The sequence below is a fragment of the Diuraphis noxia genome, unplaced genomic scaffold, assembly GCF_037042655.1.
Source record: "Diuraphis noxia isolate RWA-SAM2 unplaced genomic scaffold, SU_Dnox_SAM2 contig0003, whole genome shotgun sequence".
NCBI lineage: Eukaryota > Metazoa > Arthropoda > Insecta > Hemiptera > Aphididae > Diuraphis > Diuraphis noxia.
The window spans coordinates 15776679-15797286 of record NW_028301713.1 but is presented as its reverse complement, the minus strand read 5'-3'; the positions used below and the strand labels follow the sequence as shown (position 1 = coordinate 15797286).

At 26.5% G+C, this 20608-nt stretch overlaps 1 long non-coding RNA gene and 1 pseudogene across 1 annotated transcript; one reads left to right on the top strand and one right to left on the bottom strand.

The window, feature by feature from the left end:
• Window positions 1–8290: 8290 nt before the first annotated feature.
• On the bottom strand, window positions 8291–20367 carry LOC149056796 (uncharacterized; annotated as a pseudogene).
• On the top strand, window positions 13998–15061 carry LOC149056797 (uncharacterized). The gene is made up of 2 exons (XR_016191215.1): window positions 13998–14157; window positions 14408–15061. It is a non-coding gene; the product is annotated as an uncharacterized LOC149056797 (long non-coding RNA).
• Window positions 20368–20608: the final 241 nt, after the last annotated feature.

The window sequence follows — 20608 nt, the reverse complement described above, 5'->3', positions numbered from 1 at the left end:
CTTTGCAGTACTGAATTTTTTCTTTATTAAATTTAACATTATATTTTCTAGCTCGATTAAGTAACTCTTCTAAAATTTTGTCATGTTCTTGTTTAGTATCTGCAGCAATTATAAAATCATCAAAATATATTATAAGACCCTTAATATCACCAAGGTATTTAGTATTATATCTTTGAAAAACTGATGGGGCTATTTTTAATCCAAATGGCAGTTTTTTAAATTTTAAAGTTCCCAAAGGACTTGCAAAAGAACATAGATTACTGCTTGACTCAGTTAACCCAATTTGCCAAAAACCATCTTTTAAATCAAGAACTGTGAAAATTTTTTTATTTTTTAACTTAGGAACAATTTCGTTTAAGGTTGGTATAGGGAACTGTTCATCCTTTAAATTTTTATTTAAGTGTTGTGGATCTAAACAAATTCTTAATGTTTTGTTTGGTTTTTCTATTACTACCACATGATTAGTCCAATCCGTTGGCCTTTTAACATAGTCCACCACTCCCTGATCAATCAATGACTTTAATTTTAATTCATATCTGTCTCTGACTGCTATAGGTACTCTACGATAAGGAACAATTTTAGGCTGATAGTTATCAATCAATTCTAAATTATACAAATCTGGAAATTTTCCCAACCCTGTGAATACATCCATATTCTTACTAATAAAGACATTTTTGTTATCTACTTCTAACTCATTAACTCTTTTAATCAAATTTATTTTGTCACAAGTTGGTAGTCCTAAAATTGGACATGAAGTTTTATTGTTCTCAGTTTTCACAACTAAAAATTCTAATGAGCAATTTAGATTAGATTTTTTAAATAAACAATTAATTATACACGAACCTATAGAATCTATTTTGAAACCACCATAAGCCTCAATGTTATACTTAGAAATAGTTAATTTTGGTTGTGGCTTTATCTTAGTAAACTCATCATATGGTAAAATGTTTATATCACTTCCCGTATAAAGCTTAAATTTTAACCACTTATTTCCAATTTTAATTTCTTCAATCCAACTTTTTTGATTAGCCTCTATATTGCATACCTGTTCAGTAATTTCATTCACAGAAAACTCATCAAACATATTTTCCTCATTATTAGTTATCTCCTGAGTTATAGATGTCTTATACACTTTTTTATTTTTATTTTTACACCCTATTTCATAATGATTTAATTTATTACATACTCTACATTCTTTACCAAAAGCTGGGCAACTTCTTGGTTTATGATTTGTACCACACTTTTTACAATCATAGCGTAGTTCTGTCTTATACATATTATTAACTCTATTAAACTTATTATTATTTTCTTTTTTAACAACATTTTTATTACTCTTAATCATAGACTTACCACCTTTACTTTTTGTCCAAGTCTTCTGTTCTTTGCCCATATAATGAATGTTTGCCAAATCCATTGTCATTTCTTGTATTTCCTTATCCGTTACTTCTCTGGTTCTGCATAACGTCTCTGCTTTGTCCAGTGTTAGGTTGTCCAAGCTCAGCAATTTGTTTTTGGTTTCTGCATCTCTGATACCAAATACAATCCGGCCACGTATCATATTATCTTCTTCTTTAAATTCACATAATGATGATAATGTCTTCAGTTCTGTCACAAAATCATCAAATGTTTGCTCTTCTTTTTGTACGCAACTACCAAATTTGTACCTTTGGAATATTATATTTTTCCTAGGTTCACAGTATTCACTGAACCACTTAACGACATTATCATACGTGATATCCGTTGTCTTTTTAGGTTTCTTGAAATTGTTATAAATTTTAATACCTTGTGTGCGAATAAGATTTAATAGGATATTTATTTTCCTCTCGTCGGTTTCATTACTTTTACCCGATGCTATTAGAAAAATATTGAACTGTTGATACCACTCTTTCCATTGTTCAGAAATGTTGTCGACAAAAGACATCTCTTTAGGTGGTCTAAACTCCATGATCTTATTAATATTATTACACTTACTGAAACAATTGGTGTCATTTATTATCCTCTTGACTGCGCCATGTTTTATTTGTTTTTATTATTCAGAGGTTATAACCCCCCCCCCCCCAAATGTCTTCCTTCATTACGAGCGTCTGTAGAGGGAGACAACCCACGAATAAATTTCTCATCAATTATTATGTCCTTATTTCTTATCAAATATATTATAAGATTTAAATAATATCATATTATTTTAATTTGATTTTGTTAGTGCTGATAAAGGATGCTGTCCGTTAGCAAATTATTTGATAAAAAATTTGCTAGTGGGCAGCCTGCGCCACAGATATAGATACTAATATACTATCCGTGGCAGCGCCCTTCTCTTTTCTATGACGTATTTCTATGGTCTAGACGCTCTTTTTTTGTTACCGGGTACGGGCACCTACAACCATGGTCTCAATTATAGTGTGATAACTAATAAGGATAACTGATAAGCAATAACGTGTTTTTGAATTGTGTGAATGTGAAATTTTATTAGTATTACAATTAATACAATTTACAATTAATATTAAATTTATTTCATGTTTAAGTTATTGACATTATGAGTGAAAAAAAGAAAAGAATTGCCCATGGTAATATTATGTCATTTTTTAACAAAAAATGTAAAAAAAATGATGAACAACCCTCAACTTCTGTTGATAATAAATTAAAAAATTATAATATAGACCATAAAATATATTAGATGTACAAATATAGGTCATACTATTTTGATACAACGTTTTATCATTTTTTAGCATAGGACTATACTATAGTAAATTATTAATAGAACAACCCCCCCCGAAAAAAAATCCTGTGTGCGCCACTGCGTGACAACACGGCAGATCGCACTGCGTACAACGGGCTGGCAATCACGAAAATGAAAATAATGGAAGTTGTAGCACGCACGGCCACAACCTCTCGACCTTGTGTGTGCCACGAACGACACAACACGGAGCGTGAGCACTATCGGCTCGGACGCTAAATACACGTTGACACGCATCACGGACTACTACACTGGACTGGAAACGAGACGTTTACCGCCGGGCCGCTTAGTGTCCGCAAGAGAGGTGTAGTAAGGGGAAATAGTACATGAGCTAATCTGGCGCCATCTATACTTCAATGATAAACCACTAACCAAATATTGAATTCCCGCCAAATAGACCTACATTTATACATAATATATATTATATTATATTATGAAAATCACTGACTAACATATTATTACACATCGTATATTATGTTACATCCGAACATTTCGAATTCTAAAGATAATGATAATTTATCAGTCATCACCATAAACAAATTATACTGACAAATTACCCTAATTTTTTAAAAATGTTGCCTTATTAATAATTAAGCTTTAAAATGCGTAAGTGTTCAGTTGCTGGGTGTAACAGCCAGAATCGCGATATTAAAGTGACACTTTTCAGTGTCACAAATGATAATAAATCATCTTGGGAAACGGCAATATGTAGTTCAATAAGTAATCAGGTAAAAGACCTGAAGTATGTTGGTTTAGAACATTTTTTACCTGAACATATTTGTACTACATATACTTTATAATACCTAACAGTAATTATTGGTGACAAATATTGTAAATATCGTTCAGAAAAATAAAAAAATATATTAAATGTATTCAATGACGTGTATGAAACTATTATTTTATAATATTAAAAATAAATAATAAATAATAATGCAGTTATTAATTAGTTATATATAAATAATAGTTTAATACGTTTGTCGTATCATTATTTATTTAATCTGTGGTCGTATCATTCTATATTATATATTCGTTTGAAAGTATAGTAAACCTGTGGTAAACCAGGTAGCGCTAGATTAGTTCACGTACTTATTCCTCTCTCTACACCTCTCTCGCGGACACTAAGCGTCCTGTTACCCCGTCACCCGCCTCCCATGACGTTTCCAGTCCAGTGTAGTAGTCCGTGACACGCATATAAGCATTCTGGGGTCTGTTTCAGCACCCGTGTTCATCCACGCACTCCCATTGGTCGATTTCAAATTCCCGCCAAGTTTAGTTACATAGAAAATATGTATAAAGATAGTTTATTAGATATGAGTGATAAGACAAATTATTACACATGATAATAGTACCTAATTTAAATACCCACACATTGACATTGTATTGTATTTGTTTTATATAATAATTTATAAGAAAGTAAAATGTTTGTAATTAGTAGGTATTAATTGCATAGATAGATTTGAACATAACTAATTTTATAATTTTTTTGTTTGGTATATGCTCTTTGTTATTAAGTAATACATTAATACCTACTATTTATTTATTCTACAACGCAAGATTTTATGAATAATTGTATTATTCTTATTTTATATTGCTTCAACTCCTAGTGGTGTGGTATTACTATTTTATTTGGTACCTAGCTATCTGCAATTATGTAGTATGATCATTTTATAGGCTATAGGCATCTTTTAAATGAATTGATCATTGAATAAATTAGTTTTATTATAAACAAGTAACAACTACCTATAATATATTGTATTTTCTATCGTTTTGTTTCCCTTGTTTTTTATTTTTTTTTACATAATATGTTTGATCTATTTTGTGAGTAAGTTATTTACATAATTGGAATAAACACATATTAGGTATGCTGTTTGATCCACAGATAAGCTAACAACAGTTAGTTACCTATCAAAATAAAATAAATAATAAATTAATGCCTATGTCAATTTTTAATAATAATTTATAGTATACATATAATAATATTTTAATAATTAATAATACAGCTTAATGACCTACCCCGTGTGATTTAGCATTTGGTATATTTTTTTCTACATTTTCTGCTAAATTTCTTCTTCTTTATTTCTTGGGGGGATCATTATTTTTTGGACGTCCCACAGACAGTCGTTTACTACCTCTCGTAACTCCAGATCTTCTTCGTGCCAAAGTTGTTGGCTGTACATGAATTGTTGCACGAGATCGATGTCTCAGAGTTATTTTGCTTCCAGCAGTACTTAAAAATGATTCCCACATTGCAGGAGACTTAACTTTTTTTAATCTATCAAAACATTTGCTGAGTACTGAAGTTGAAACTGTATTTTTATATTTATTTAAATTTGTTGTCAATAAACTTTGAATTTCTTTACTATAATCATGAGCAGAGGTATTTTCAAGATCATTGTTACAGTTATTTGTATCAGTTTGACTTATTGAGCAATGAGGTTGATCATTATTTTGATGATGTAAATCTTTTCCTTCTTCCAATGTTGTATCATTATTTTTAATGTTTGATTCTGATGTAAGTGGCATGTAAAATGATTTGTCACGCACATTTTCACCGAATGCTAATTTTGCTAATAAGTAACGTGATTCTGTATTAATAGCTGGTAAACTTGGCATACCTATTCATTTCATGGTGATGGTAAATAGCAGCTTGATGTTTGCAGAATGCTCCTAGTTTCCCTTTAGGGCAAGAGCAAAATCCATTTGTTACATCAACTTCATAAAAAGTATTTTCTGTTTCAGCCTGAACTCTATACATATTATGTTCAGATAATTTGTGTATAGATTCTTTTTGAATATTTGTTGCTCGTTTAAGTTGATCTTCAAATATATGTCGAGCTGTATCGTTTCTCCCATTGACAAAAGTCCTTAAACGCCTCAGATAATATTCTTCTAATTCAGTACAAATGAAATCTACCAGTGCAACTGCATCGTATGCTTTGTTCCTAGAAAGTACAATATCCTTAAAGATACAAGCATTTACTTCTGAAAAATTATTAGTTTGATGCCCATGAACAGAAGCATCTCGAAATACCAAACACCACAATTCTTTTCTTTTCCAATAATTATTAACATATTTAATCCATTTTTCATATTTTAAAGGTAGGTATTACAGTGTTATTAATACAACTGTATTCTGTAGAAATTTGACCGATTGCTGTCATATAAGCTTCTTCAGCACTATGTAAGCTTGTAGCAATCAAAATCCTATGAAATAGTTTAAACAAAATCTTCCTATCATCTTTTAGTACATCATGATTTGTATCCCACAACCATCTCCAGACAGATTGTAGTATGTGAAATCTACATAAATTAATTTTAGATTCAGGCCAAATTGATTGAAGTGCTTGCTTCTCTGCTTCACTATCATCAATAACAAATTGTTTGGGAAACCCTTGATCATTAAAACCATTAGGCATTGACTGCTTTAAAAGGGCAAAAGCTGCTTTATAGTCTTCAGTTGACTGTCCTTTTGTTATAAATATGCCTAAAGGAACTGCTCCAACACCACATGGTGCTAACATGAATGTTACTGAATGACTTTGAATGACACAGGATGAAGTGCTATCTACAAAAGCGATATCTTTTGCAAATGGTAGTTGGTGAGCTCTTTTCATTATTGAGGTGATGACTAAAACAGCAAATGGATTTTCAGAGTACTTAACAATAATTCCGTTACCTTCATAATATTTTTTCTTCTCTTCAAGTTTCTAAAATAAAAATTACTTATTTTAAAATTTGAAAACTTCAGAGGTGCGTATAAATTAATAACATAAAACTATCATATTCATATACATTGTAAAAAATGATGAGCAAATAGTTTATTTATTTATTTAATATAATTATTGCACAAATATCTATGCAGTCAAATTTTGAATAAAGTAAATGTTTATTTTTAATCATAGGTAAAAACAAAAACTACACATACTATATATATTATAATTTTTAAATATAATACCTATATAAATATATGTCTGTTACTTAATGTGTTCACTTTTCATCTTCTTATATTTTAAAATATTCAAATTTATGAAAATAGATTCTACGTTTTATTGATTTCTCTAGGTTGGTACTTACCAATGATATAATATTTATTTATTTATTTTATTTTCTATAATAACTATTTAATACTAACTTGTATATAGACACTTAGGTAAGGACACATTTGATAATTAAATACCTAATTATAATAGTTTATGATATACTGATCTTTTTTTCTTTTATAATCATAATTTTTATATAAAAAGGAAATATTAGAGTTCACAGTAAAAACACTTTTGAATTTTGTGTAATTACCTGTAAAACACTTATATCATTAGAAGATCCCAGATTGTTTTCTTTCCAAACATCATACCAATGGCGAACTGTCCTGTATTTTGGATTGATAGTGGAATTAGCAAATTCATCAGAGTTAATACCATGCTCTAACTCAGGAGTCGGCAAGTACCCACATAACAATTATTAGTGTTTAAACTTATTTAAATATTGGTTTTGAATTAAATTATTAATACTCAAAAGTAAACGTTTAATTTAACTTGGTTTTACATTATTTTATCTATATTTAAAACAGTTACATATTTTAATATTAAATTAACCTTAATTTATGATTGAAACATTAACGTTTATTGTACAACATTTATTTAAGACTATTGTATAGCTAAAATTTTAATATTTAAATTCAGTTAGTATATTAATATAAATAAAATATCGTTTTGTAAGTATTCCATCAATATTATGCTCTTAATATTTATAATACATTAGTTAATAGTTAAAAAAAATAGTATTAAAACCTAAATATTTACTAAACATATATTAATGTTTAAAAATTATATTATACCCACATAACATGTCAACATTGAATAAAAGTTTAATAAAGATACCTTTTTTAATATTGAACATTATTTAATGTTGATTTTAGATGAAATTAGAAGCATATAAGTCTTTACTGAATGCTCTATAAATGTGAAATGAAATCGAATCGTATATTCAAGAAGTGTTAAAACATAAATGCTGATTTAGCGTTAAAAATATAATGTTTATTAAATCTTTAATTAAACAATAATTAATATTTTTAATTATTGCATAAATCTTAATCTACACAAATCAAACCTTTATATAATCTTAAACAAACCCAATATATACTTTGGTACATTTAACAGGATGATGTGAAATAATATAGGATATATATATATTATAGTACCCTCTAGAAATTGGTTTTACTTTAAATTTTAGAATATTCCCCAAATCCTTACATTTTTTTTCTTCATAAATATTGGTCTTATTCATTTCATAACAAAAAAAAAAAAAGACTTGCAATATCTAATAAATTACCTGCAGTTTGAGTTACATCAAATTTGATATATTCCCAGACATCTTAAAACTAAGAGACGAGTGTGTATAAATAACAAATAAATAAACTCATTAGTATCTTCAAGTTTTTTTTTATTATTATTAGGTATGTAATTTGTATATTGTGTACTTTATGTATTAATTATTAACTTTCAATTAAGCAATGAAAAAAAAAATACATTTTTGCGAACATTTCAAAAAATATAATAAAAATTAATCCACAGTCGTAGTATTGGATATTTTTTTTTAAATATTGAATGGAGCCTGAATAAGAGCATTTTTAATATACTTTTCTACGTCATCAATGGCGTTATCGTACTTGAACTTGTTCAATAGCTTTATAGAACCTAAGAACAAAATAGAATAAACAAGATATTATTTAATATTTTTTTTAATAATAATATATAAAAATAATAAGTGTTGATTCATTTTTAATTAGGTATTTCCATTTATTTTATTTAAGGTCTTAAATACTAAAATATGTAATTATATGAGCAACTAAAGCAACTACAGCAGGTACTAGCCTATAATGATACTAGACAATTTTCAATGTGCCACTTCAAAAAAAAAATCATTTTCAATAAGTTTATACAAAATAATTTTCTTATCAATATTTGTAATTACTTGTAAGAGAAGAAATAATTTGGAAAAATGTACACTAAAAGCAATGGTCAATATAAAGTAAAAAGGCTGAAGGTTATTATAAAGTAAGTCTAAAAATATAATATAAAATAAAATGTTGTGAACGTTTATTATAAATTCATTCACTTAATGTACTACAGGAAAATTATTATCTGATTACACATGAGGTAAAAAAATAAGGTATAAAAATTGAATATTGGACTGGTGAAACTGTATATATGTATTCAAAGACATTATACTAAATAATTATACTAGATACATATTTAATGACTTTATGATGTAGAAATCATATCAAAATATTCAAGTTTAGTTCAGAAATTTAAAAGCTCAAATTAAATTATTTAAATATAATCAATAAATACAATTATAGTGTAACTTACCAAATATTAGTTTTGAAATTACTAGGCTAGAAAAACATTTTTTTTTTATTCCCTCGGCCATTAAATGAATATAATTTTAATAGTTCATCAGAGAACAAAAGCTGCATTACTCTTTTTATATATATTTGTACTGTTTTTCCACCAAGTCCAATAAGTTTATTTGTCTATAACAAAAATATATTTAAAACACGACTATAAGAAGAATTGTATAAAAAAAACTCACCAATGATTTATGATATTTTTTATCTGACACCAATTGCTCCTCAATATCATTAAGAGTACTTATGTCTTCAATTGGGAAAAGACAATTTAGGTTGGTGTAGTCTATAACATGACGAAATAACAAGGTATGATCACAACAAACTGAATTTCGTTCAGTCTACGCAGAATAGGGTGGGATTAATCCTCGTCATTTGATTGGCTTATACTTTACGCGCCTTTTATGAGTTTTTGATTGTATAATGCATTGTGTTATATTAATAATAAAATATTAAAATATTTTTTTTTTTTATACATTATACTGTATTTGGTACATTTTCATTTTTTCCTGTTAGTGTGTTTGTTTATAAATTGTTGTTCTTGGCTTTTTCACTATGCCAGTTTGTGCATTTATTGGTTGCTATAGTGGCAGTAAAAAAATAAAAAGTAGCAATACTAAAGTTCACATTTATAGATTTCCTAAAGACTCACATATGAGGGCTCAATGGTTTGAACAAATTCAAAAAGGTTCAAAGGAAACTGTGAATATTAATTTTGAAACAGGTATGTAATAACAATACATATAATTATATAAACAAGCAAACCAATAAAAAAATGAATCTATTAACGCTATAATATTTAAAATACTCTGTAATAAATCAGTAAGACATAATAAGTTAGTTTACTAGTTACTAGTTTATAAATAATAATTCAATGTTTGACGAGTTTAATTTTAGCTGCAGTATGTTCATTACATTTTCCACCTAGTTCATACGAGAACAAAACAAGGGCACAAAACATGTTAAATTACACACCCATCCGTGGCAGAAAACTAAAACCTGATGCAGTACCATTAAGGTTAAAGTCCCATCTATTTCTGATATTGAAGTTGGTTTAATACAAATAAAAAAATGTTATTTGCTTACTATAGTAATCGTGAATGTCTTGAAACAAGTATGCATGGTAAAAATAGTCCAGTTCAACAATCACCAAAAATTTGTACACCGTCTGGATCATTTTTAGTTACAAATCTAGCTGATGAACCAACCAGGTATCAATAAACCAATGTGCTGTTATTTTGTTTAAAAAATTAAACAAATTAATTATTTTCTATTTTTATAATACATTTAAACATTTTTTTTTCAGTATTGAACCAGCAATTAAAGTAAAAAAAGTTGTAAAATTAGTCTTTTTGATAGGTTGGAATCTGATACAAATTTTGGGGCAGAAGTTCTTGCAGAAGAATATAATGATTCTTGTTCGTATCAAAGGTAAATAATTAAATCTTCAAAATATAATAAATGTATTTCTTCTGTGACTATAATAACCAATATTATATTTTATATTTGCTTTTGTGTTTTGCATGACTAGTTGTAATCCATAGTTGATCAGTTACTTAGGAAGATAACCATTTGAAAATCATAAAAGTTAATCTCAATATAAATACTACTTCTTGGTTCGTGCGGGAGTATAGTTTTTATAATAACCTGACGGACCAAGAATTGTATTTAATATTGAAATATAATATGTTTTAGCAATTTTTTTTAAACATTTGTTACAAATGTATAAATCAATAGCATTAATTTATTTATACATCATAACTATTACAAATGTATAAATTATAATTATTACAAATATATAGATTATAATTGTTTTATTTAGCTACTTAAATATTGACAATAAATTATACATTATTACTTTATTACTTAACTAACATGTACTTATGTAAAATATTTTATAAATGTGCAACTCAACTAGTATTGTAAATCATATTTTATTCATGTTTTTCTTTTTTATAACAAACTATATTGTTTATTGGTTTGGTATTATTGTATTTTTTTTTACTACTAGAATTTATTGTTTATTCATTGTTATGCATGATGATCAAATAAATGTTAATTGTTTTTTTATTTATAAATACCTAAGTATTATTTATTTGAGTATAACACCATACTTTTAGATTGAAAAATGATTTTGAAAATTGTAAGAAGGATAAAGAAGTTCTTTTAATTGAAAATACTAAACTTCAAAATATTATAAAAGGGTTAAGTGCTCAAAATGAGTATTATAAAAATTTTGTTGATTTGGAAAATCAGAGATTTGAAACTCGTTTCAATGATTTGTTAAATAAATTATTCAGTCCAACCCAAATCAGTCAAATTCTTCATCCAACTAGAAAAGTATACAAGTGGTTGCCTGAAGATATATCCTCAGCAATCAATTTGCGCAGTATATCCCCTAAAGCTTATCGATATTTAAGAAATAAAAAGCAATATCCATTACCCGGTTAGTTTATATTTAATTTATAAAATGGGAACAGATTTTTTAAGAAAATGAAAATTAATATTCACAAATTAATCTGTTCCCAATAAATAGTAAGATCTACAACATATAAAAAAGAATAATAAATGGATACTATTATAACAACTAAACTATAAAATTTAATTTAAGGTTTATCTACATTAAGAAGATGGGCATCAACTTTTAAAGTTGAACCAGGAATATTGGAAGGTGTACTAACTCTAATGAAAGCCAAAGGTAAACAATACATTTTTTTGACAAACTAAACTCTATAAGTAAAAAAGGTAGTTTAATCAACGTTCTAAATAAATTGTTGTATACTTGTGTTATTTTTCCAAGGAACATTAATGACTAGTAGAGAAAAACTTACTGTAATTTGTTTTGATGAGACTTACGTGTCTAACAGATTATGTTATGACAAAAAGAACGAACAAGTAATTGGTCCACATAAATGTGTACAGACGGTTGTAGTTAGAGGTACCAAATATTATTTAAGTTTAACTGAAAATAATAATTCAACTTACTATTTCTTAATTAATTTTATTATTTAATAAAATGTAATCCAATAACAATTTAGGTCTTACAAGTAATTGGAAACAGCCAATTTTTTACAACTATGATACTAAAATGACTAAAGAATTATTATTTAACATAATTGAAGAGTTACACAAAATTGATTTCAATGTTATTGCTATGGTAAGCGACATGGGTCCTTCCAACATGGGTTTATGGCGAACCTTGAACATTTCAATTGAAAATACAACGTTTGAACATCCATCGACATCCAATAAAATACATGTTTTTGCAGATGTACCTCATCTTTTGAAATTAGCCAGGAATCACCTAATTGACAAGTTGAATATTGAAATAAAAAGAAATTTTAATTATATATTATAATAATAAATATTTTTTTTTTTTTAGTGGTTTTGTACTTCCAAATTCAAATTATGTAGGTAAATCAATTTTACAGACTCTATTAAAAATTGATTCAGGCGACTTAAAGTTAGCATATCGTTTGACCGAGAGACATCTGGACGTACAGGGTTGTGGAAGGATGAATGTTAAACTAGCTTCCCAAGTCTTTTCAGAAACTGTTGCTAAAGCCATAGCTTATTGTGGGGAAAAGAATTATTTAGATAAACTAAATTGGAAAGATGTAAGAAGCTTTTTAATTTATGTGCTATAAATAATAGACCTATGAATATATGTTTACTTGAAAAACAGGCCTCTGAAATGATTCTTCTGTTCAACAATTGGTTTGACATCTTCAACACTCAGCATAAGTTTGATGGCAGTACTCCAAGCTATGGTATAAATGTAGAGCATCAAGATGAACTTCTTGATAAAATGAGTACTTTTATACTGGAAATGCGAATATATGGAAAAAAAACCCTTGTTCCTTTCCAAAAAGGTTGTAATTTTATACTTTGTAATAAAACATGTATTGTTTTAATAATTATTTCTTGATTATTTTATCCTATTATTATAGGAATAGCAGTGTGTAATAAATCTTTAAAATCATTATTAAAATATTTAAAAGATGAACATGGCATGGAGTACATCATTGGTAGAAGGCTAAATCAAGATATAATAGAAAATCTATTTAGTTTTCTGAAAGGCATGACAGGTTCAGCGAGTAATTGTATAACACCTCTAGATTTCAAATACTGGTAAGTACTAAATTATGTATAAGTATATAACTAGTCATTTATAATTTACATAAATAGTCATAAAATAATTAAATATATTAAATAATATTTAAATAATTAAATTAAAAAAATTAAAATGTATAATTGAGGGGCGACATTCCAAAGTGTACTATTGCCAAAAATTGAATATATGTGTTATACATCAAAACATATAGTTTAAATGGCGGGGAATCGTTTGAAACCATCAAATTATGCCTAAACGTACTATTTCCTATCAATAAATTGATTACAAATACTAAGATTGCGTCAAAATGCACTACTGCCGATGGGGAGAATTTATCAGAATGTACTATGTGTACTGAATCTATCAATTTGGCCAAAATGTACTATTGCCCATGGTAATTTAAAAATCAGACCATAGAAATATTTCAAAAAGAACTATTTCCATGATTTTTTTCAAAATGTACTATATCCAGACTACGTCATAACGTACTATTGCCCATGATAAAAAGGAAATTTAGTACATCGGTTATATTCAAGATGCACTATTGCCATGTGTTACAAATGAAAAAGTTATTCCTTATTTAAATGTTGAGTTTATATTTATTCTAACTTCATGTTATCACTATAGCTGTGCGGATTTACATTTTCATATAGTGATTATAATAACCTAAAAGGTAAAACATAATAGAACGTTTCTAACTTCATCATTATACCATCAAATTCGCTCCAAAACTTGGCTGTTATCATTAATGAATACGTGATAGATAATAGTTTAAATTTTATTTTGCTTTTGAGGCTTAAAACAATTATTTTTACATGCCATTGCCTTATAAACACGTCTTCCTTAAACGTAAAGATGACTTCGAAAGGCCGCATAAGAAATTTAATGAAAAATGCAAGAGTAATGGTAAGATATTTAGTATTCATAATTTGTAGTAGTTAGTATGTACCTAAATTTATAATGCTTTAACAATAATAATATGTTTATACCTAAAACTAATATAGCTATAACTTATAAAGTCTTATAAAACTATTACATTTAGTGTATTAGGTATAAACAGTATGCAGTTTTGTATTCATTACTCATTATTATAATGTTAACATGACATTTTGTATGTATGAATTATATTTTATTAAAATTTAAAATGTTATAACAGGATACTACTGAAGACGGTAATACCTCAACAATACCCCATCTACCAGATATTGCTGTTGAAAATAATGTATCAAATAATGATAAGAATATTCATCAATGGCTACAGGAGGTAGATACAATCAAATGTGTACCTAGTATAATAATTAATAATTAATATTCTATAATAAAATTATAATATAAATACTATGTCTTCAAAAAACTAATGAGTTAAATATAAGTAAATAAAGTTTTGTATTCATAACTTATTATAATAAGCATGACATTTTTGTTAAGGTGTATGAATTCAATTTTTTTTTATTTAAAGAAAGTTGTGAATCAAACGTTGAAGATATTATAGATGAATATAATGAAGATCGAGACTGACTAATGATTGTATCATAACATTTTAAATAGGTATGGGTAATATCTAGTTGTTAATAATATTAATAAATTTATTATTTTATTTACTATTCTATTATTATAAATGAGGCAAAATTTATTTTTTTTTTTTTGTATTTTAATAAATTATATTCATTTTATTTGGTTAAAATACCTTAACCCGTACTTAGTATTTTAAATAGGTATAGGGTAATATATATTTGATATTGTTTATTTATTTTATTTTATTTGTTATACTTTATACTACATTACTATTATTAATGAGGCTAAATTGTTTTTATTTTTAACATTTTTAATGTATTGGTTTTATTTTATTTTAAACAGATAAAGATAATATCTAATATTGTTAAATTATTTTATTTGTTTTATTTTAGTAATTTCTCCTTTTACCTTTATTAATGAATTCATAGATTCTGATTCACAAGGAATATTGTAAAAAAAAAAAGTTTGTTTTATTATTAAGGTTATTATTTATTAGTTATTCGGTACCATGCTATCCAAAAGGCAAAAACTGTAAAATATTTGTATTGGCAATATGTTTGAAGACAAACTTTACAACTTAACTGTTTTCATCCATCATACTTTATTCAAAAAAGGCTACTTAATTTTGACCATTGGGTTTTATTTCATAAATACTATTCAACATCTGTAGGAAATTATGGAATAAGTACATTTTGGAAAAACTTGGTTCACTATTCTCTAAATTCTTAAGTAAGTCAAAGTGTACTATTGGATGGAAATAGTACCCTATGGCGCAACCAACATTTAAAATTATCAATTAAAATAATAAAATAATAATTTTAAGGTAATTTTGACTTGAGAAGTATAATAAGTATATTTTTCTGAATTTTTAACATATTTTACCTTTTTTCTACTGTTTAACAACAGTATACAATAGAAAATCGTGATTCCTGAACATTTTGAAAAGTGGCAATAGTACATTATGGAATGTCGCCCCTCAATTGTGAATAAAAAATGTTTAGCCTGAGATGGTACATTCTTGGAAAACATTCAGATTTTGTATTTACTGAGAATACAAACTCACAGCTTGATCTAGAAAACAGATTATTGACTGAAAATGAGTGTTTGACTGGTCAAATGTTGAATTCGAGTACGTTTGAAACAGATGACCCAACAGAAATAACCAACGTACAGTCAAATATTGGTAGTGAATGTACACCAATAATCAGTGAACAGTGCTTTGATCTTCTAAAAGAATTTGAAGTAAATAAAAAATATTTTAGCACATAACTAAATCATACAATCAAACATAGTAAATATTAATAATTAATGTGATTTAGATGGAAGAAAATAAACCTTTTAATGAGCTTGAAGAGGATAGTGCTCAATATGTAGCTGGCTATATTTGTAATCGGTTTGCCAGCAAATATCCAGAGTTGATAAAACAAACAGATGATAGTGATGTTGCAGAAGACTGTTGGACTAATTTCAAATCAAGAGGTGGTTTGAAATTACCATCAAACAATTTGTTGACAGCACTCAAATTTCTTGAAATTGAATTTAAATTAGTTAATGGTGATAATATTACAAAAAGTAAAGGAATAATGAAGAATATGGTTAACAGATTGACACCAACAATTCAATATTTGTCTATTCCACAAGAAGTTATTGACTGTCTAGTGAGAACAAGAACATTCATCAGAATGAATAATCTAAACAAGCAATTAATTTCAGATAAATATCAAAAAAAAAAAGTAGAAACACAAAAAAAAACAAAAATTTATTAAATAGTCATTACATTAATTTAATGTATATTACCTACCTATATTGTATATATCTTCAATTAATAGTTTTTTAATTAAAACATTTAAATTAACATTAAAATAGTATAATAATAATACTAAAAATAATTATTTACTTTACTGTGTTTATGCATAATATAATTATTATTTTTTTTTCAAATGCTAGTTAATAGTTATCATAGAGGGCCAGGGCCACATGTTTTATAAGCGTAATACCAAGGACCAATGAAAAGCCGAGGATAACTCCCACTCCTATTTCTGTTAATAGGGATATGATGCGTATCACAAAATTGTGATCATACCTTGTTATTTCGTCATGGTCTATAATATCATCATCATTTATATTTGTATTTTCTGAACTTCTTGAAGTTTTTTCAATCAACAAATCCATTTTTTCATCCAAATTTCTGATACTGTGTTTTAAAATAATTAAACTATGTAAAACCATGTCTTTGAACCGATCATCTGAAATAATCACAATATTAATGATATTAATCATGGATTAAGTACAATTTATAACTAATGCATTATAAATACATTATTTATTGATTATGAACAGTGATTTGATTAAAATAAAATATTAAAATAGTAAAAGGTGAATTAATTATATTATGTTCCTATATTAAAGGTAGTTAATAAAAGATCTAAACAAACAATAAAAGTTTAATGAAAATAATATGTAATGTAATTGGTTAGCAAGTATAAATATGATAAAATAACATGCATTTTTATTTACCCTTTCTTGACTACATTTTATGTATTTATTATGAGGATATCTCAAAAGTATTTAGTTTCCCAGTTAAGAATTAATTATTTTAATTGTATAATATACAATGGTTATATAACCATAAATAATAATGTATAACTATTATCTTTTGATCCAGATATCAATAAAAACCCCATGGCTGTTAAAAACTGAGTTATATATATATTTATTATTTTTTGTACACATAGTTATTTTCTTGTATATTATGCAGGTATAACAGTTTTATTACAAATGTATAAGAAGTTTTATTTTTAAACTTTTACTTTTTGATTTGTAAAATGATAATTATGAATTTCTAAAATCTTTATTTATCCAGTATTTACAGAATCTACGGTGGAAGTGTGAAACCTCAATAAGTTAACTTGACAATTACTTGAAAAAAATTGTTACATAGAAATACTGTTACAAAGAATGATAATAAATTGCTACCTACATGGCTATATAGTATAATAGTGTTATGTTAACTAGAGATTCTATTGTATGTAAGGTTTAACAAATTATTTGATTAATTAAATTCATATATATAACTTTCTGTATATTTATTAAAATATATATCATAGCTTAAAGCTTAAACATTTGAAATGCTCTCAAATAATAATGTGTCTTAGTTTTAAGACATAAAAACAAAATTGAAATAACAAGTATAATAAAAATATTTAAAAAACAATTAAATCATAATTACCTTTTTTTAAAATTGTGGAATTTGAATTAGTTGAAGACTTTCTATCTGCATTTTTTTTCACTGTTAATAGAATACTGATAAATATTAAAATCAAGATTATATATTTATAAATAATATTAACTAACCAGATGCTTTTGAAGTGCCATTAAAATTTGGAGTAATAGAATTTGAACCATTATGTACATCAGTATGCAAACTTATTTTTTCCAAACTTTTAACTGTTAAAACAAAATATGTTTATCTAGTTATTAAAATAACTACTAATTATTATTTATACTACAATTAACTAACCAGATAATATGTTTGTTGTAGAGCCATTAATTAAATCAGGAGACTTGGAATTTGGATGAAGATGTTCATAAAAATCAGAAAATAAACTTCTTTTTCCTGAACCTTTTACTGTTAACAAAATATAGAGCTGTTAAAATAGTTATTGATTAATTGTTAACACAATTTACTAACCAGATGATACTTTTGGAGAGTTATTATTGACGCCAGCAGAGTTAAAATTCAAATAATTATTTTTATCAGTATCAGAAAATAAACATCTTTTTACTCCTTAAAAATTGAATTTAAATATTATATGATGAAATAGTAAAAATACATTAATGATATACAATATACATACTATTTGATGGAGAGGATCTTGGCAAATTTATATCAGATAAACTTTGGTTATATGGAGATTTTTTTTCTATAATGAAACAAAATAAGTATTTAAATTATTTCTAAATAAAAAACATCACAACTAATTCATAAAAAAACTAAAATTACCAGAAAATAATGTTGTTTCATCTGCTGAGAGTTTCAAATCAATAAATTGTTTTTGTATTGCCCATGTGAATAGTTTCTTCTTTTTCTAAATAAAAATTAGACAAAGGAATCTTTACTGATTTAAGAAATAACAGTTTTAAAAATCTAACTAATTAGTCCTAAGGTACCTAGGTATAGTCAAAAATAAATATTTTATCAAGTAGGTACCTAGGTGTATTTCATATTAAATTTTCACCTGTTATATCAGTAATAGAGGTCTTTAATGGAGACCATCCATTAGGTCGACGTTCAATTCCAACAGTTTGACTTATTGTTTTGTTTTGGATTTGGTTTTTCTTTTTATGTTGGGGTCCCGAGTCTAACAAATAAATTTGTATTTATCATAATTATTCATACAAATATTTATAAAAACAAATAAATCATTTACCTGAATGATAACATGGAATGGCATTTTTGTTCATGTGTGTATCAGATTTTTCACCGTCTAAACAAAATAGATATTTGATAAACTATCATAAAGAAATAAATTAATATCAATAATAAAAAAAAAATGAAATACATAAATAAAACATTGTATTATAAAGATATCAGTATATAAACTAATTCAATAAAATTTTTAAAATATTTATATCTGAAAAATTATACGGTAATCTATGTTATATAAATACGAGTATAAATATTATATCATTAAAACATACCAGATTCCGAGCTTGAATAAGTTTTATATTTTCTTATGATGGTTCTTTTTTTTTTAATTTATCATCTTCCATTGAAGAAAGGTCAGATTTGCATTTAGCAATATTACATTTTTTTTGGGCTTTTTGAAAATTGTCTAAAAATATTTAAAATCAAAAATATATAGGTAATACATCACACAAAAGTACCTAGGTATATAATATATTATATAGTTTATCTCTGGTTGTCAGTGCCGGATTTACCTCTTCACAGTCGACGTGGCCAGGAAAGCGCTAATAAAAGAGTAAAATAATTTTTTGTCTGTTTATAGAGATGAAAAAAAAGAAAAAATTTGCCGCCCCTAAATTTTGCCGCCCTAGGCTATAGCCTAGTTAGCCTAATAGTAAATCCGGCACTGCTGGTTGTGAATAAGCCCTCCTAAATATCTACCAAGATATTAAATACCTATACAATGTAGATACCTATCATTTATTTTTACTGTACTGCACTCAGATCATATACACAATACTATAAATACAAATTTTAATTACCCAATGAAAAGGTTATTTTATTATATAATTTGAAATATACCGATAGAGATGATATTATAATATACATCTAAAAACATAAAATACCTAGGTATATTCATATATTATGTAGGTATAGGTAGAACTAACTATTTTATTATAGGTACAAAATATAAATATTTTAGAATAATGCTTACCGATATTACTAGTCAAACATCGTGCTTCATAATAAGAAAAATCGTGCTTATTTGGACGTGTTTTTAAAATAACAGCTTTTTTTATATCTTTGATATTGGATGTTTTCGGCCAAGCACAACTTCCCTCTTTCCGATACCATAACTCAGGAACGACTTCAACAGTATCGTCTGCGGTAAAATGTACCACACACCACACCATTTTATAATTATAGATGTAACTGATGTAAGGTACAACAGCGGGTAGATACTAAAAAAAAAGTACCTAGTACCAAATACTATAGATTCTATAGTTATTTGCTAGTACATATAAATGACGCACAACGTAAACGTAGACAAGAGACAGCAGACTAGTGCAATGAGACAGTCAGACAGTGAGTACAGAAAAAAAGGTTGTGGTCGTTGAGGAAGTGAATATCAAGAACTATTATAAATACGAAAAT